General features: G+C 45.8%; 1 pseudogene across 1 annotated transcript; it reads left to right on the forward strand.

Moving 5' to 3' along the window:
• The first annotated feature begins 15,216 nt into the window (after positions 1-15,216).
• On the forward strand, positions 15,217-16,547 carry LOC308357323 (glyceraldehyde-3-phosphate dehydrogenase-like; annotated as a pseudogene). The gene is made up of 2 exons: positions 15,217-15,271; positions 15,618-16,547. The product of its transcript is annotated as a glyceraldehyde-3-phosphate dehydrogenase-like (transcript).
• Positions 16,548-16,816: the final 269 nt, after the last annotated feature.

Raw genomic sequence — 16,816 nt, forward strand, 5'->3', positions numbered from 1 at the left:
AAGGAGGACATGGGACGGAATGAGCACTGGGTATTCTGTGCAATTGATGAATCACTAAATTCTACCCCTGAAACGAATAATACACTCTAGGTTAACTAAATTGAATTTAAATACAAAAAATTTTTAGGAAAGGAAAAATGTAAAGGACGTTATTGGGACAATCGGTGAAACCTGAACGCAGACTGTAAATTAAATAGTAACATAGCTTCGCTGTTAGTTTTCCTGAATTCAATCATTGTCCTGAGGTTCTGTAAGAGAAAGTCTTTATTTAATGCAGGAGATAGATTCTCAAGTATGTAGGAGTAAAGAGTATAATGTCTCAAACCAGCAAAGAATAATAATACATGTAGATATGCATATGTACATGTGTAGAGACATACAAGTGAATAAAACATATGTAGGAAGATGTGATTGGTGACTATAAAGACTATATGGGAGCTTTTTTGCACCGTTCTTGCAACTTTTCTGTAAGTTTGAAATGATTTCAAAATGTAAAGTTAAAAATCAAGTAACAGTCTAAAACTGTTCTAACATAGGGACGCCTGGGCGGCTCAGTTGTTAAGCCTCTGCCTTCAGCTCAGGTCATGATCCTGGGGTCCTGGGATGGAGCCCTACATCGGGCTCCCTACTCAGCGGGGAGCCTGCTTCTCCCTCTCCCACTCCCTCTGCTTGCGTTCCTTCTCTCCCTGTCTCTCTCTCTCTCTGTCAAAGAAATAAAGAAAATCTTAAAAAACAAAAATTAAAAAAACTGTCCTAACATCAAAATGTTTTTTTCAAGGAATCAAATAATACTTAGAAATGAAAGTCACATCAGACGTTTGCAGATATTCCAGAACTGAAAAATCGGCCTGCACATTGAAAACCCTGGTACGGAGTATCTGTACTCTCCCTGCCATAGATACACTAAGAGGTTATAAACACTGAACAAACAATTCTAAGAACAAAAACTCGTTTAAATAATCAATCTTTTAAATATGTTTTCATAATTTAAATAATTTATTGTTTACCTTAGTTGCCATATAAATATGCCCCAGGGAGGGCACAATCTATTCTCTGCCTGAAATTCCCTTCTCTGTTGTCCCACTCCTCACCCCTGTGGTCTAGCTCACTTCTGCTCTTCTGGTAGCTCTGCCTCAACATCACTTCCTCCGAGAAGGCTTCCATGATTTCTTAAGTCAGGGTTGGCTGTCCCTCCTCCGTGCCTCCAACAGCACCCTGGAAGTGTCCTTCCCATTGCAGACTGAATGCACTTGAGCCTATTGTCCTTGTCTCATGAGAGAGAGGGCATGAGGGCTGGAGGCTGTGTTCTGTTCTATTCTCGGGGGTAAGTCTAGCACCCAATAGCATGGTGCCTCACATGTAAAGCTTCTAATAAACACGTGCTGAATAGATAAATATGGAACGGTCTATGAATCTATGAGTTGTGCAATGTGAGGTTGTAAATCCACCCCCTCCCTTGGTAGACTTTCTGCATTAAAGTCAGTCTTTGTGCGGTGTTTATCTTATTCTCATCTCCTGCCCCTGGAAACTGGTCTCGGGGCTGTGTTCACTTCTCTCCTGGGCCAGGTCTGAGCACTATATGTTCACATAAACAAAAGCTCTTGTTCCAAAAACCTCTCTGTGGTTGACAGCTGCTACAGGGAATCTGCTCTGGGTTATCGGTGAAAATCAACTCTGAATATTCCAAAGCAAATATTTGCTCCCGATTCTCCTCTCCCAGAATGCTTCTGGGCTGCCCTACCCTCCCTATCTTTACCAGGTGCCCAGCAACCAGGAAGACAGCTCACTTCAGCATGAGTCCTGCAAAACAGAAGCAAGAAGGCCAGGGAAAATATAGTATAGTCAAAGGGTATTTTATACATTTATTTTGTAACCCCAAATTATTCCGGAGCAGAAGTAGAGAGGCAAATTTACGTTGCAAAATAACTTTATAATGCGCTCAGCTCCATATATAAATGAGGTGGAATTCTCTTCCTTAGATATTATCCAAAACACGTTTCCTCCTCTTTCATGCCAAAGATTGGATTTGAACTATGAATAGTACATCAAAGGCAATATATATATATATGTATATATATATATATATTTTCTCTCTGTGGTTTCTGAAGCTTAAGTGCTTTAAAGTAAAAGCAGACCCAAGAGTTGCCTCCCTGGTGTCACTGATGACTTGCCCACCTGTGGTCCTTCTCACCTCCCCCCACCCCTGTTTTTCATTCTGTAGACATCTCATAGGACAAAGGAAAGGGAAACTTCATAGCCAAGTTCACTGCCATACACCATCCCGAAAGCCCAGAAAATGACTTAAAAACGTCATCCTCTCACCTATAGCTAGCTATTAAAGACAAAGGATCAGCCAGACAATTGATAAAGACCTGGTTCTGGGTTCTAGGGGTGTTTTCCCCTACTGTCCCTGTAGCCCAGCTGTGCTTATCTGTGACAGTGTTGAGCTGGGGACAAGGATATTCCCTGAGCTCTTTGGAATGGTTGATACTGCAGACAGAGCCCCTTTTAACATAATCAGCCTAAGCAGAGAGGAAGTTGGGATCTATCAGCTGAAGAGAGGGAGGAGATGGAGGAGGAGAGAAGGAAGGGACTGCCACTGCCTGAGTCTTAAGGTAGCAGGTGGGCAATGACAAGACATTGGTTCCCAGTTTTTAGGTCTCATTGTCCTTTGATGAAAACATGTGGACTTCCCTTCCCAAGAAAAATGTATTAAGCACATCCACAGAACAGTTCACACACGGACCCCTCTGCCCCTCTGCCCCTCTGCCCAAAATAACCTGTCTGTGGATCCCAAATTAAGAAGCCCTTAGCTAAAGGAAGGGTCACACCACAGGTTCTAATCATTGGGGAATAGGGAAGAATTTAAGAAAACCGTCGTCATGGGCATCCTGTGAGTCACCAGACAGGGCCTGCCCCAACAGCACACTGCCCAGTGTGGGCAGAAGACCCACGTATTTATGGCCACAGGAAAGATAGTGTCATGGTAAGGGAGGACATAGCCTGGGATAACCTCCAGAACTTTTCCTGCCTATGACAGCATAGTTTCCGACTATAAACATTTCCCTGCGATGTATCCTCTTTGCTAATTACAGAAGTGCTTATCACACTGAGTTGGAGTTGGCTGTCCAGGCCTGTCCCTAACATCTCCCAGATGGAGGCCATGCCTTCCTCATCCTTTTATCTCCAGCCCTCAAGCCACACCTACTACCCCTTAGGTATTTCTTGAATCGAGTAGGTGAATTAATTAACAAGTTTATTTATTAGTAAATGGATGTGTGTAGGTGTAGTATTATATTTCAAGGAGCATGTGGCATTTCTCTAAGCCCCAAGCCAGAAAAATCACCAACTCTCAAGCTACTCTGGCCATTGGAAATAGTTCTAGAGCTAGAAAACTTGGACGGTGTGATAGAAACCCATGAGAGGGAGAACAAGGCATATCCATAATAGATTCATGGAGGGATGGTGTCTTTTATTTTTTTAAATTATTTATTTATATGACAGATAGAGACAGGGAGAGAGGAACATGAGCAGAAGGAGTGGGAGAGGGAGAAGGAGAAGTAAGCTTCTTGCTGAGCAGGGAGCCCAATTCAGGGCTCGATCCCAGGACCCTGGGGTCAGGGCCTGAGCCGAAAGCAGACGGTGAACGGCTGAGCCACCCAGGCACCCTGGATGGATGGCATCTTAAGGCAGGATGTATCAAACTTTAAAGTGTGTAAGAGTCACTTGGGATTTTGTTAGACATGCAGAGTCTCAGGTCCTACCTCCAACCGACTGAATCAAAATCTGCATTTTGACAAGATCCCCAAGTGTTGCTGCTGCTGGTTTGCAGACCAGACTTTTTTTTTTTTTTTAAGTAATCTCTATGCCCAACGTGGGGTTTGAGCTTACAACCCTGAGGTCAAGTCCCCTGCTCTACTGACTGAGCCAGCCAAGTGTCCCTGCAGACCATGCTCTGCATAGCAAGATTCTAAGGGGTCTTAATGGTTGCATAATCAAACGCATACCCCTGGGGAAACTGAGAGCCAAGAAGAGCCGCTGCCTTTGACTAGGTCAGAGTGAGGCACTGGTAGACTGGACTGGACCCTAAAGCTTCTGATTTGAATGGTGGGTGGTCTCCACTACCCAGTGTGGACATTCATCTGTGAGACAAGATGCAGGGGGAGGAAGATAGACAAGCAAGGGAGGGCAGTACCCTAGATCTTCTCTGGGTAACCCCAGTCTCTCTACCCCTATTTTTAAATGGAGGGGGCTGATGTCCTTCTTTTCTTCTGTACTTTTTTTCTCCTCCTCTAAAAGCTTGGCAGAGGGGTGCCTGGGTAGCTCCGTTGGTTAAGCATCTGCCTTCAGCTCAGGTCATGATCCCAGAGTCCTGGGATTGAGTCCCCACATCGGGCTCCCTGCACAGCAGGGACCCTGCTTTTCCCTCAGCTAGACATTCCCCCTGCTTGTGCTCTCCCTCTCTCTCTCTCTCTCTCTGACAAATAAATGAATAAAATTTAAAAAAAAACCTGTTTAAATAAATAAATAAATAAATAAATAAATAAATAAAAGCAAGCTTGGCAGAGAGGTTAAATAAGATATTGCTAGGGCTGGGAAAAATTCAGATTTCCTTTTTTTCCTCCACCTGACAAAGTAGCCAGTGGTCAGTACCAGTATCATCCACCATTAGTATTCAGTTAGTATCTACAGAGCTGACACTCCAGGAAGAGTGCGACATCATTCCCCAGGTGACATCTTCTAATCTGCCCCCCAGATCCCCTCTCCTCCTGCCATTCACCTGGAGTTTCTCAAATGGTGAGCTGTAGCAGTAGTCATCTCCTAGAATTAAGGTCACAAAATATGATGATGTTAAAATGCACCATGCGACTCTTTTCCCATTCAACTGGATTAATTCTCCAGAACTATCCAGAGGTAGAAATAGTATGAGCAGTGCTTCTATTCAAATTCTGACAACCCGACCCCCCAAAGACATGATTTAGGGGGAAAGCAGAATCCACATGGCCTAGGAGACCTCAGAGGCCATGTGATCTAATATCCCACCCAATGTCCAGATCCCCTCTACAATAAGCTGCAATGCGTGGACCTACCTGGGCCAGTTGATTCAGTAGGCCTGCCCCATGCCATGTAGACATCTCCACATAAAAGCAGGCTCCAACACCCTTTAACTCAGGCTGACTCCTCAAGTCACTGCCCAGACTCACTCCATGCCATGAATTCCAATTGTCCCATTTTCTGCTCTTGTTACTCATTATCCCTATTTATGAGCCTGGTTTGTCCTTTGGAGCTGATATCCCACCAAGATAGGACCAGGTTGGAGTGAATTATAATCAAGGCAGGAGGCCAAGGTCATGGCCAGTTAAGGAAGAGCCTTCGCTTTTTCTTTTCTTTGATTTTCTTTCTTTTTGACTTCCCTTTCAGAGTTTCTATCCATAGAATTCCAACACTATTATTGTTAATCTCTGCAAAGTCTGCTTTCTCAATGTCTAAGGTCTATGTCTGTGCTCAGCCACATCACAGTCACTTTCTCCTAGTGTCCTCACCCTTTCTAACTCTTTAATTACCTCTTCTCTAACTGAGTAGTGCTCTAACCAGAACAGCATTTTCCTCAGGCTCAGGAGACAATGGTGGTACAGTGGTACCCAAGATTTAGATACCTGTACTAAAGCATAGGATGGGGCTTGGGGAATCTTCATTTTTATAAGCAGCTCAGGAGACTCCACTGCAGGTAGGCAGGAGGCCTAACTTCCAGAAATACTGATGGGAATTTTGGAGTCAGACACATTGGGGTTCAGTTCCTAGCCTTGCAACTTACTACCAATGTGACTTTGAACACATTCATTTATCTCTATAAGCCCCAGTTTTCTCATCTCTCTCTTTTTTTAAAAAAGAATTTATTTATTTATTTATTTGAGAGAGAGGGCAAGCATGAGCAGGGTTGGGATGGGGGAGCCCAAGGCGGGGCTCAATCCCAGGACCATGGGATCATGGCCTGAGTTAAAGGCAGATGCTTAACCAACTGAGCCACCCAGGCACCCTCCTCATCTCTTTTAAAGAGTTGATAGTTTTAGTCTCTGTGTATTAAAACCATGAAACAAAATGTCTATGTAGTGCTTTGTATAATTCAAGGCAAGTACTGAGCTTTTGATAAATAAAAGTTAGCATTGCTGTTAGTGTAACTGCTTCTTTTATCATCAGGATAGGGAACTTATTAACAGGTGATTCATTGCGTGTCTTTTTTAGCTGACTGAGATTTCTAATAGATGCTGGTGAGTCTCCTGATCACCCTGTAACGTTCTCCTATGTCAGTTTTGGGATTCCTCTCAGTAATTTATCACCATTTCTATGCATAGCCATGAGACTTGCCCTTAGTAGGAGATCAAACTTTGCTATTTCTTTAAAAGTTTCATTTACTTATTTGAGAGAGAGAGAACGAGAGAGAGAGCGAGCGAGCGCGCACGAGCGTGGGGGAGGGGCGGAGGGAGAAGCAGCCTCTCCACTAAACAAGGAGCCTGATCCAGGGCTCCATCCCAGGACCTTGGGATCATGACCTGCGCCAAAGGCAGACAACAAACTGAGCCACCCAGGCACTCAAAATTTGCTATTTTTGCATGAGTGAACGCCATCTGCTCAAGACTTCCATGCTATACCCCCACGGCAACATCACCTCTGTTCTCACCCTTCACCTGTGCTCTCCAGCATCTTCTGGATGTCATAGTGCTGGTTTGGTTCCCCACTGGCCCTGAGTGACCAGTGAAGAGTGCCATCCCACTGAGATAATGATTTCTGCCAGTTTATGTTTACTTTGTTGCATTACAACTTCCAGTTCAGGGATGCCTAGGTGGGTGACTCAGTCAGTTAAGCGTCTGCCTTCTGCTCAGGTCATGATCCCAGAGTCCTGGGATCGAGTCCCACATCAGGCTCCCTGCTCAGCGGGGAGTCTGCTTCTTGCTCTGCCTCTGCTCCCTACCTCTGCTTGTGGTTTCTCTCTCTCAAATAAATAAATAAAATCTTTAAACCTAAAACAAAACTTCTAGTTCATTTTATCATATAATATACACTCTTGTGCATACATTGCCTTTTTAACTAGAGAGATCATGAGAGATGAAGCCAGTAAAAGAGAGTAGAGTTGCGGGGGGCGGGTGGGACATGCTTGGACAGCCAGGTGGGTGATAGGGAACCGCTTTTTCCTTTCACAGAAGTGTTCGGTGGAGTTCTGTCATTGTTGGCAAGAACTATTCAGGGGAATTGAGCCCGCACTACGGATCGGCTGTGTCCCAAGTGCTCCATCAATGAATGAAGACACACAGCAGCTGTGCAGAGCACACCTGTGTAACTACAAGGATGGGGGGGGGGACTCTGGCTGTCTGGCATCCTCTTATCTGTTGGTCGGTGTCAGGATGGTTGCTTCCTTGGAGCTGAGCTGATAATGCTAACTGCAAGGAGTTCATGACCTCTCCGTCTATGGTGTCTCAATCTTCACTCTTGCGTCCGGGGGTCCCTATTTCTGCTTCGTCACCCGAATTCCCAATTGCTGTGGCATACCCCAGGGGGTCCTCCCGGTGCAAATGCAGATACCCAGAGCAAATCCGTGCAGAGCTGCTCCTTCCATGCCCCCAACCCTGGTCCCGTGCAGTTGCTTCAGGAAGGTTTTATAGACCAGTGAGTCCTAAATCTGGCTGGTCCATAGATTCCCCAGTGCTGCTTTAGCAAAAAATTCGACTTCCTGGATTCCGCTCCCAGTCCTTTCGAATGGCAATTTTTGTAGCTAAGAACCACTCTAATAAGAACACCTGGAGTTACTCCAACGTAAAAGGAATAACTTCGGATATCAGTGTTGCCGGGTAAATCAGTGACCATTACATCAAAGTGGTCATCCTCTCTATTGCATGGGCTCGAGCAGAGGAAAGCTTAACATTTTGAGTTTCCCACCTCAAGCCCCTTTCCAGAATGTACCATAAGCCTGCTCTAGACTCTACACCTATTATTTCTTAAGTATTCTGAGAGTATTTATCTCTGGCAGGTGCACTCACTAATCACTGATTTTATTAGGAAAGAGTGCCTTCCAGCTCTCCCTATAAAACCTCTTCTGGGCATGGGGGTGGTTGTTCACTTGCCTGCAGCCAGTGCTATAACCTAGAAGTGCAAGGAATTAGCCTTCCCCATGTACTACCCTTGCTTACATGGCCTGAGATTCCCTAAGAAGAGAACAATGCTTTATATCCCAACCAAAGAGAAGTACGAGTGGGCCAACTCAGTCTTGAGGCAGAAGACTAAGAAGAAAGAGGCCTATTTTAGTTACATGGGGAAAATCCTAAAGCAGGTGAGTTGGGGTTCTCTTTGTGGAAACTTAGAATGGCTGAGACCGGTTATCATGTTCGAGGCCCTGGGTGTGTTTTTTTGACTACACGAGCGCTTCTTCACACATCGAGTTCCAGAAAAGTTGTGCGCCCACAGCTTCTATAAACCAGGTCTGGTGTGGTTGCTATCTTTTCCCGCTTGGCTTGCTTTCTGTTGGCAGCAACTCCGAACACCTGAGCTCCTAATGTCTCTCTTATATCTGCTGACAGGCAATCTATAAATTGATTCTTAAATGCCCTCTTATAGAGAGGGGACCCACCACCTAGCCTGTCTAATCATCGAAGAGTGACGTAGATCAGGTTTTCACTAAAGGGTGTCCTGTACGTAGAATGTACCTAAAACTCGTAGGCTTTCATTCCTTTCCCCGCCCACCCAGCCTCACTCTGTAGCATACAATTGCTGAGAACAAACTCAGAAAAGTCTTCCCCTTCAAAAGAAGCTATGGGGAAGAGATTTTACAACAGATGTGCTAAGGCTTGATCTTGGCTTTCCTTCGTGACAACAAAGCAAGGCTGAGTGTTCATGTGTGATTGTACCAACCCCCCCACCCCCACCGTACGCCAGTACTATCATTTGGAATCTGTTGCTTATCCCGTGAGAAGAAGGGGAAAATGGGATGAAGGAAAAACCCGAGAAAGGAAAGAAGGCATGTGATCTAGAGCAGGGTTTCTCAACCACAGCGCTATTGACATTTTGGGGCTCCGTAATTCTTTGTTGGGGGGCTGTCCTAAGATCGGGGGACGCAAGGCAGCATCTCTGGTCTCTATTTCGTGGGTGCCCATAGCCACCTCCCTCCCAACCGATAATGTCCAGAGACCTTGCCCCCAGTTGAGAACCACTGCTGGAGAGCCTGCATTTTCTGGAAGGGCTCTCTGTGGAAGTACTTGGACTTCACTTCGTCCTCTAAGCATTAGTCTGTCTTTGACCAGTCCTTTACTGCATGGGTCTGGCAGGCCACTCTGCTTCTGTAAGCCTCCCAAGGGTCAGAGCTGTGCCTTGGGTCAGCCCCTCGTGGCGCTGTGAGGATAAAACAAGATGCTGGCTGGATAAAAGTATCGGGTGTCTCAGTGCAAGCCAGGTGTGCCGGGGGAGCTCAGATGAAAACGATGCGGTCTCTGTCCTAAAGGGGCTCACAGTCCTGTGGGATGGGGGCATTGGGGAAATACTCCAAAATGATTAGAACCACGAGGAACTTTTCAAATCATGCTTCGAGGCTTTCCTTTTACGAAAGAGAAACTGAGGTCCAGTGTGAGATTATTACTTGCTTACATGACCTCTCATACCTGCACAGAGCTAGGATTAGAGCCCTGGGTGGGTGATTCTCAGGGCACCATTCTTCCGACCATTCCAGCCGCCTCTGTAACTTTAGATGAGGTTGTTAATGACCTAAGACAGCGTGTGATACAGGTTCTGAGAATGCAAAGAACTCTGGTCCTCAGTGGGAGATTGTGGGGAACACAGATAAGCCAGAGGGGGCGCCTGGGAAAGAGCCTTCAAGGGTGGATAGGATTTGGAAGGTGGTGTTGGGTGCGGGCATGGGAGGTGGGGGTAACAGATCAACAGTGGTGTGGAGACTGGAAACGACAGTGGTGTATCCGAGGAAGAGTGAATTTTCCCAGTGTGGCTGGAGGTCATGTTGGTACAAGGATGTAATGTGGCAAATTGAGAAATGTTAAAACAAAATGCTCACTAATGTGAGGTATAGAGTGTGCACGTCTACTCTAAAATTATATTTTCCATCTTCTAAACGTGTTAGATGTTAACTCTGCTTCTGTTGGGAAAAATTGAGGCACAAAATTTAAGTGACCCGAGTTACACCGTATTCCACAGATAAGGGCGATCTTTCCCACCAACTCTGAATTTCCCCTTCCTGGTCTTCCTCAGACAGTTGATAGGTACAAGGGCCTAATTTCTTTCATCATGTTCTTACCATTGTACCTCTGGGTGGGCCGTGTAGCTCCACACGTGCACCAATCCATGAAAGGCATGGGTGCTGGGTTAGACCATAAATTGCTTACTTTGGGAAGCCTTCACTTCTCTGTCTTACACTTGTGACAATTCTGTCCCAGACTCACCCAGACTTCAGCGGATACTCCTGGATCTTGGATGCGCTGGGCTCTCTGGAGGACTGGCTGCTGGAACGGGTTAGCCTGGAGGCAGTCAGACTGTCCTTCTCCAACCACAGAAGAGCCATCACCAGCAGAGAGATCCTTGGAGCAGTTAAGCAGAGATCCTCTTGGGAGAGCTTTTGTATAAATGAAATGTTCTGAATGGCTCTGCTGTTGGAATGATTGCACTTGTCAAAAATAATCAGAGGGGTTAGAGGACCGAGTCGGAAAACAAGGTATCTGATAGATACCCGTTAACAATAGGAGTCTTGGTGCTACACACCTGGTCTCTGAGTCCTGTGTTTTTAGCCTCTGACTTAATTTGTAAAAAATAATAATAATAAATAAGGAAAGAAAGGCATTTTCTCTTGTGCTATGAGTGTTATGCTTGTTGTTTATGGCTTTAAAATTTTTCTGAGGCCTGCTTCTCCCATTCGAACTTACCTATTATCTTTCTGGAGGACACCATTCACCCCATCACACCGTGTACTCACGATCTCTTGTCTCTGCCATCTTCAGTGCCACGGTGGAGGCTGCTGCCCTAGAATGAACTGATGATTTTTTTTTTTTTAATAGCACCTCTACAGATTTAAAAGAACAACAAAAAAAGAGGGATTTTGTTGTTGTTGTTGTTGTTGTTGTTCTTTGAGTAGAAGCCTCATTATTGGTTATCTATATAGCACTTAGCATAATAGGATGGGTGTAATGAGGGTCTGTCAAATGTAGACGCTAGTCCCAAGTATGGAAAAACATTGTAGTGTTATAAAAATAGTAACATTTTAAAAATACAATACTGTAGGAGCAGGAAGAATAAATGGGCTGATACACTTTAGACGTGGTGATCTGGGTAAGCCTGGATAGGTGATGTGAGGGAAGAAAGGTGCTAAGCATGGTGAAGGATTCTGGGCTGAGGGAACAGCCTGAGCAAAGGTCCTGAGGCAGGCAGGAAAGCTTTAGCTTGTTAAAGAAAATTAATGAAAGCCAAGGCAGCTGGGTTCTAGCAAGCAAGGGAGATGTACAGTAGGAGATAAGGTTGGTGGGAAAAGCTGGAGCCAAGTCCCTCAGGATTGATTTTATTCCAATTAAAATTAAAACCCACTGAAGGGTTTTAACTGGAGAATTGATGTCTTGTTCATTTTTTTTGTTTTTGTTGTTGAGGTTTATCCCCCAGTAAAGCGTACAAATCTGAACACACCTCGGAGTTTTACGTCTATATGCCCAGGTTAAGTTACAGAACATTTCCATCACTGTGGCTGTGAAGTCAAGAATAGATTGGAGTGTGTGCCAATAGGAAGATTAGTTAGAAATACTTTGTATGGGTTTAGTAGAGAGATGACGATGGCCTGCATGAGTGTGGGTGGCCATCAAGATGGGGAGAAGTGAAGAGATCTGAAATGAATCTGAGATAGAATCAATACAATTTGCTAACAGGATGGATGCGAGCAGTGAGGAAACGGTGATGCTTCCTTGGTTTGGGGCTTGAGCAGTGTGGTGGACAGTGGTGCCAGCTGCAGAGATGGAGAAGCCTGGAGGAAGGAGGACAGGTGTTTTGGGAGAAGGGACCCTTGGGAATTCCATTCTGGACAAGTTCAGTTATACATAAATGGTGGTCTGGAAGCCAAGAAGAGAGAGAGTGGTCTAGTCTGCTGTGAACCATCCTGGGGAGAGTGTTAAAAGGAGACATGGACATTCACTGCATTTGGCGTCATGGAGGTCACCGTGACCTTGAGAAGTCAACTTGCTGGAGCAAGCAAGGCAGGCGTCAAGCAGATTTAAGCAGGTAGAAGAGTGAATGAGACGGATGGAGGATGGGGATGGAGAGGCCACTGCTGAGGTGGGTTGCCTGGGCACTGAAGGCAATCGGGGGCTCCTGGATCCGACCAGGGCTTCTCTGCTAGTTTCCTGTGATCCTGGGGATTCAGGGCAAGCATCCTAAGATAGGTTTGGGTATTCCCCAAACCCCATTAGGGTTTGGACAAATGCTGGCTAGTGACACAAGCCTCTTCCAGGCCATGGTTGTCCTGGGGAATTGTCAACCCAACTGCCTCAAGAGCTGAGCAAGGTTCCAGTCTGTCTGCTGCCTTCTGAGAGCTGACTGTGCTCAGGGAATCTGAGAGGGTCCTGATGTCTCCGGCTTTGCCCAGCCTCCTCCTCCAATCGCTGGGATTTGGTTTAGTCTAGAGGAAAATCTGGGGTCCTCCCCACGTTCTGTCACCAGGTACTGGGCTTGACTTCCGGGCCCAGCAGATTCAGGAAATCTCTTTACTTTTCCTCAACTGCCTAAAATGAATTTAGATAAAGGATCTACCAAGAAGAGAGCTATCAACATAGATAGCTACATTATGATATGAACTGGGTATGGTAGACAGGGAGGAGCCTGGCAAGGCCTGTTTGATCAAAGTCCTCCATGTCCCACTGTTTCTGAATGGCCCAAACATTTGTTTACCAAATATGTATGAAAGAATTTCATTCTTTCCCTGTAAAGTCCTAGACTCCTACCCCCTCCTCCTCAGTTCAGAAAGAGGTGTATACCTCAAATTGCTTGACTGTCTTTGGAATTTACATGCCTTTGTGGACTCCCCCTAAATATAAAATGAAATTTTATTTTTTGCCCTGTTAATCTGTCTTGTGTCAAATGATTCCTAGTCCAGCCAGAAGGATACAGGTTGTGAGACCTCAGGTAGGTGGCCTTACCCCTCTATTTTCTTCCTTAACAAACATAATCATACAGACTTTTCAGGGTTGGTGAGAAGAACAAAGGAGATAGGCATGTAAGGTGCCTAATCAGTGTCTGGTATGTAGTAGGTGCTTAATGAATGTTCACTCTGCCTGGGCAGAGTGTAAACTTGCACCCACTGGCCAGTAGGAAGCCTCTTTCTTCCTTATTACCCTCAGCACCATTTCTTTTCTTTTCTTTTTTTTTTTTTAGAGATTTTATTTGAGAGAGAGAGAGCAAGAGTGAGAGGAAGCAAGGAGCCCGAAGTGGGGCTCAATCCCAGGACCCCTAGATCATGACCTGACCCAAAGGCAGATGCTTAACCAGCTGAGCCATCCAGGTGTCCCATCCCTCAGCACCATTTCTGACCAGCTGGCTTCTCCTCTCTAATGTTGGGTTTAGTCTTTAATTTGGAAGCCCTTGCTACAGCTTGGCAAATCGGGAGAGGCTGTATGTAGGATGCTCGAATTTCGACATCCCTCTTACCTTTGCTGGGGAAACCCCCTGTATGCAGATGTACCAGAAGGAAGGGTACTGCCCATGCCTCACCTCCCACCCTGGAGACAGACAGGGTGAGTTCCTACTCAAAACTTTGAATATGGTAGGAAAGGTAAAGTTGAAGGGAGGGTCACGATCATTTCAGGGTCATTGCACCCAGCCCCTGGAGCCCCTGTGGTACCTGCCCATTTCCTAATCTGGGTCTTTTGTTTCCTGCTGATTCTATGGGCACCTCCTGTCATTTTAACAAGTCCCCTTTCTACGTGGGGTAATCAGTTTCGATTGCTTGCAAGTAAGAACACGGAGTGTTGGGGTGCCTGAGTGGCTCAGTGGGTTAAAGCCTCTGCCTTCGGCTCGGGCCATGATCTCAGGGTCCTGGGATCAAGCCCCGAGTCGGGCTCTCTGCTCAGCGGGGAGCCTGCTCCCCCCCATCCCCTGCCTGCCTCTCTGCCTACTTGTGATCTCTCTCTGTCAAGTGAATAAATAAAATCTTAAAAAAAAAAAAAAAGAACATGGAGTGTTTATCCCAGATCAGTCCAGGGAGACTTCAAGGAGCACTGGGACGGCAGGAGTTGCCAGAATGAAGAGAGAGAGGTGGCTCGTAAAGACACAGCCTTAGTACCATCCTGTCTTCCCTCAACTGAGTAGTGGGTGGTTAATTGGGTGCATTCACGCCATTTGTTTGTTTTGGTCTTATAAGGGAGGAAAAATAATTTTTCCTCTACCCTTCTAGATTCTTGCTTGAGACCCCTATGTAATAAAAAGATTAATAGGAGAAAAACACAAGTTTAACAACATGTATACCTCCTGTACATGTAAGAGACACCTAGGAAAGCTGAGTAACTCCCAGAAATGGCCCAAGCCCCCCCCTTAAATATCATCTCCAGCTAAAGACCAAAGAAATGAGGAGTGCCTGGGTGGCTCAACTGGTTAAGGGTCTGACTTCTGCTCAGGTCGTGGTCTCAGGATCCTGGGCATCAGGCTCCCTACTCAGCAGGGAGTCTGCTCGTCCCTCTACCCACCCCTTCCCCCATGCTCTCTCTCTCTCAAATAAATAATAAAATCTTAGAAAAAAATACAGAAGAAATGTGTTGGAGGAGGCAGAAGCCAGACCACTTATGGGAGGTTACCTATAAAAGCACAGTAAAAAAGGGTATATTATGCAAATTTAAGCTGGTGATAAGAATTTTTGATAAGATTTTTTTTATAGATTTAGGAGCGCCGGGGTGGCTCAGTGGGTTAAAGCCTCTGCCTTCAGCTCAGGTCATGATCTCAGGGTTCTGGGATCGAGCCCCGCATTGGGCTCTCTGCTCAGCAGGGAGCCTGCTTCCTCCTCCTCTCTCTCTCTGCCTACTTGTGATCTCTGTCTGTCAAATAAATAAATAAAAATCTTAAAAAAAAAGAATTTTTTATAGATTTAGAATCCTCTTCTCTTCCTGGGACAGAGAGGACACCCTTATAAATGGAGATTTCCTGGCTCTCTGTTCCTCCCCATTTGACTGACAGCAGTGACAGCCATATCCCAGATACATGATGGTAAAGGTTGGAGTAAACAGATTTGGTCATATTGGGTGCTTTGTCACCGGGGGTTCTTTTGACTCTTGCAAAATGGATATATTTTTTTAATTTTTAGAATATTTTATTTATTCACTTGAGAGAGACAGAAAGCACACCAGCAGGAAGAGAGACAGAGGGAGAGGGAGAGCAGCCTCCCCGCTGAGCCAGGAGGGAGCCTGATGTGGGGCTCTATCCCAGGACCTGGAAATCATGATCTGAGCTGAAGGCAGACACCCAACCATCTGAGCCATCTAGGTACCCCTAGTTTTTTGTTGTTGTTGTTTTGTTTGTTTGTTTTTTAAGTTGGGCATGGAGCCCAATGTGGGGCTTACACTCACGACCCTGAGCTGAGATCAAGAGTTGGACACTTAACCGAGCCACCCAGGCACCCAACTCTGACAAAGTGGATATTGTCACCATAAATGACCCCTTCATTGACCACAACTACATAATCTACATGTTCCAGTATAATTCCACCCATGGCAAATTCAATGGCATAGTCAAGGCTGAGAACAGGACACTTACCAACAGAAAGTCCATCTCCATCTTCCAGGAGCCAGAGCCTGTCAACATCAAATGGGGCGATGCTGGTGCTGAGTATGTTGTGGAGTCCACTGGGGTCTTCACCACCATGGAGAAGTCTGGGGCTCACCTGAAGGATGGGGCCAAAAGGTTCATCATTTCTGCCTCATCTGCTGACGTCCCTTGTCTCTGATGGGCATGAGTCATGAGAAGTATGACCACGCCCTCAAGATTGTCAGCAATGCCTCCTGTACCGCCAACTGCTTGGACCCTCTGGCCAAGGTCATCCCTGACAACAGTCCTTGACCACATTCCTTGCCATCACTGCCACACAGAAGACCATGGATGGCTCCTATGGGAAGCTGTGGCATGATGTCCAACGATCTGCAAGAATATCATTCCTGCTTCTAATGGTGCCACCAAAGCTGTAGATAATGTCATCCCTTACCTATCCCAGTGAGCTAAATGGAAAGTTCACTGGCATGGACTTCCATGTCCCCAGCCACAATGTGTCAATCATGGATCTGACCTGTTGCCTGGAGAAAGCTGCCAAATATGAGGGTGAAGCCAGAATCAGAGGGCCCCCTCAAGGGCATTCTAAGCTACAGTGAGAACAGGTTGTCTCCTGTGACTTAAACAGTGACACTCACCCTTCCACCTTCAATGCTGAGGCTGGCACTGCCCTCAGTGACCACTGTGTCAAGCTCGTTTCATGGTATGAGAAAGAATTTGGCTACAGCAATCAGGTAGTGGACCTTATGGTCCACATGGCCTCCAAGGAGTAAGAGCCCCTTGGACCACCAGAGCCAGGAAGAGCAAGAGGAAGAGAGACCCTCAGCCGCTGGGGAGTCCTTGCCCCAACTCATCCCCTGACACACTGAGAAGCTCCTGACCTCTATACAGTTTCCATCCCAGACCCCTAGAAGAAGGGGAGGGGCTTGGGGAGCCCTACTTTATTATGTATCATCAGTAAAATATATTGTCCCTAGTCAAAAAACAAAACAAAACAACAAATAACCCCAAAACAAATGGAGATTTCCCTTATAAATGTATG

The sequence above is a fragment of the Martes martes genome (genome assembly GCF_963455335.1).
Source record: "Martes martes genome assembly, chromosome: 16".
Lineage (NCBI taxonomy): Eukaryota > Metazoa > Chordata > Mammalia > Carnivora > Mustelidae > Martes > Martes martes.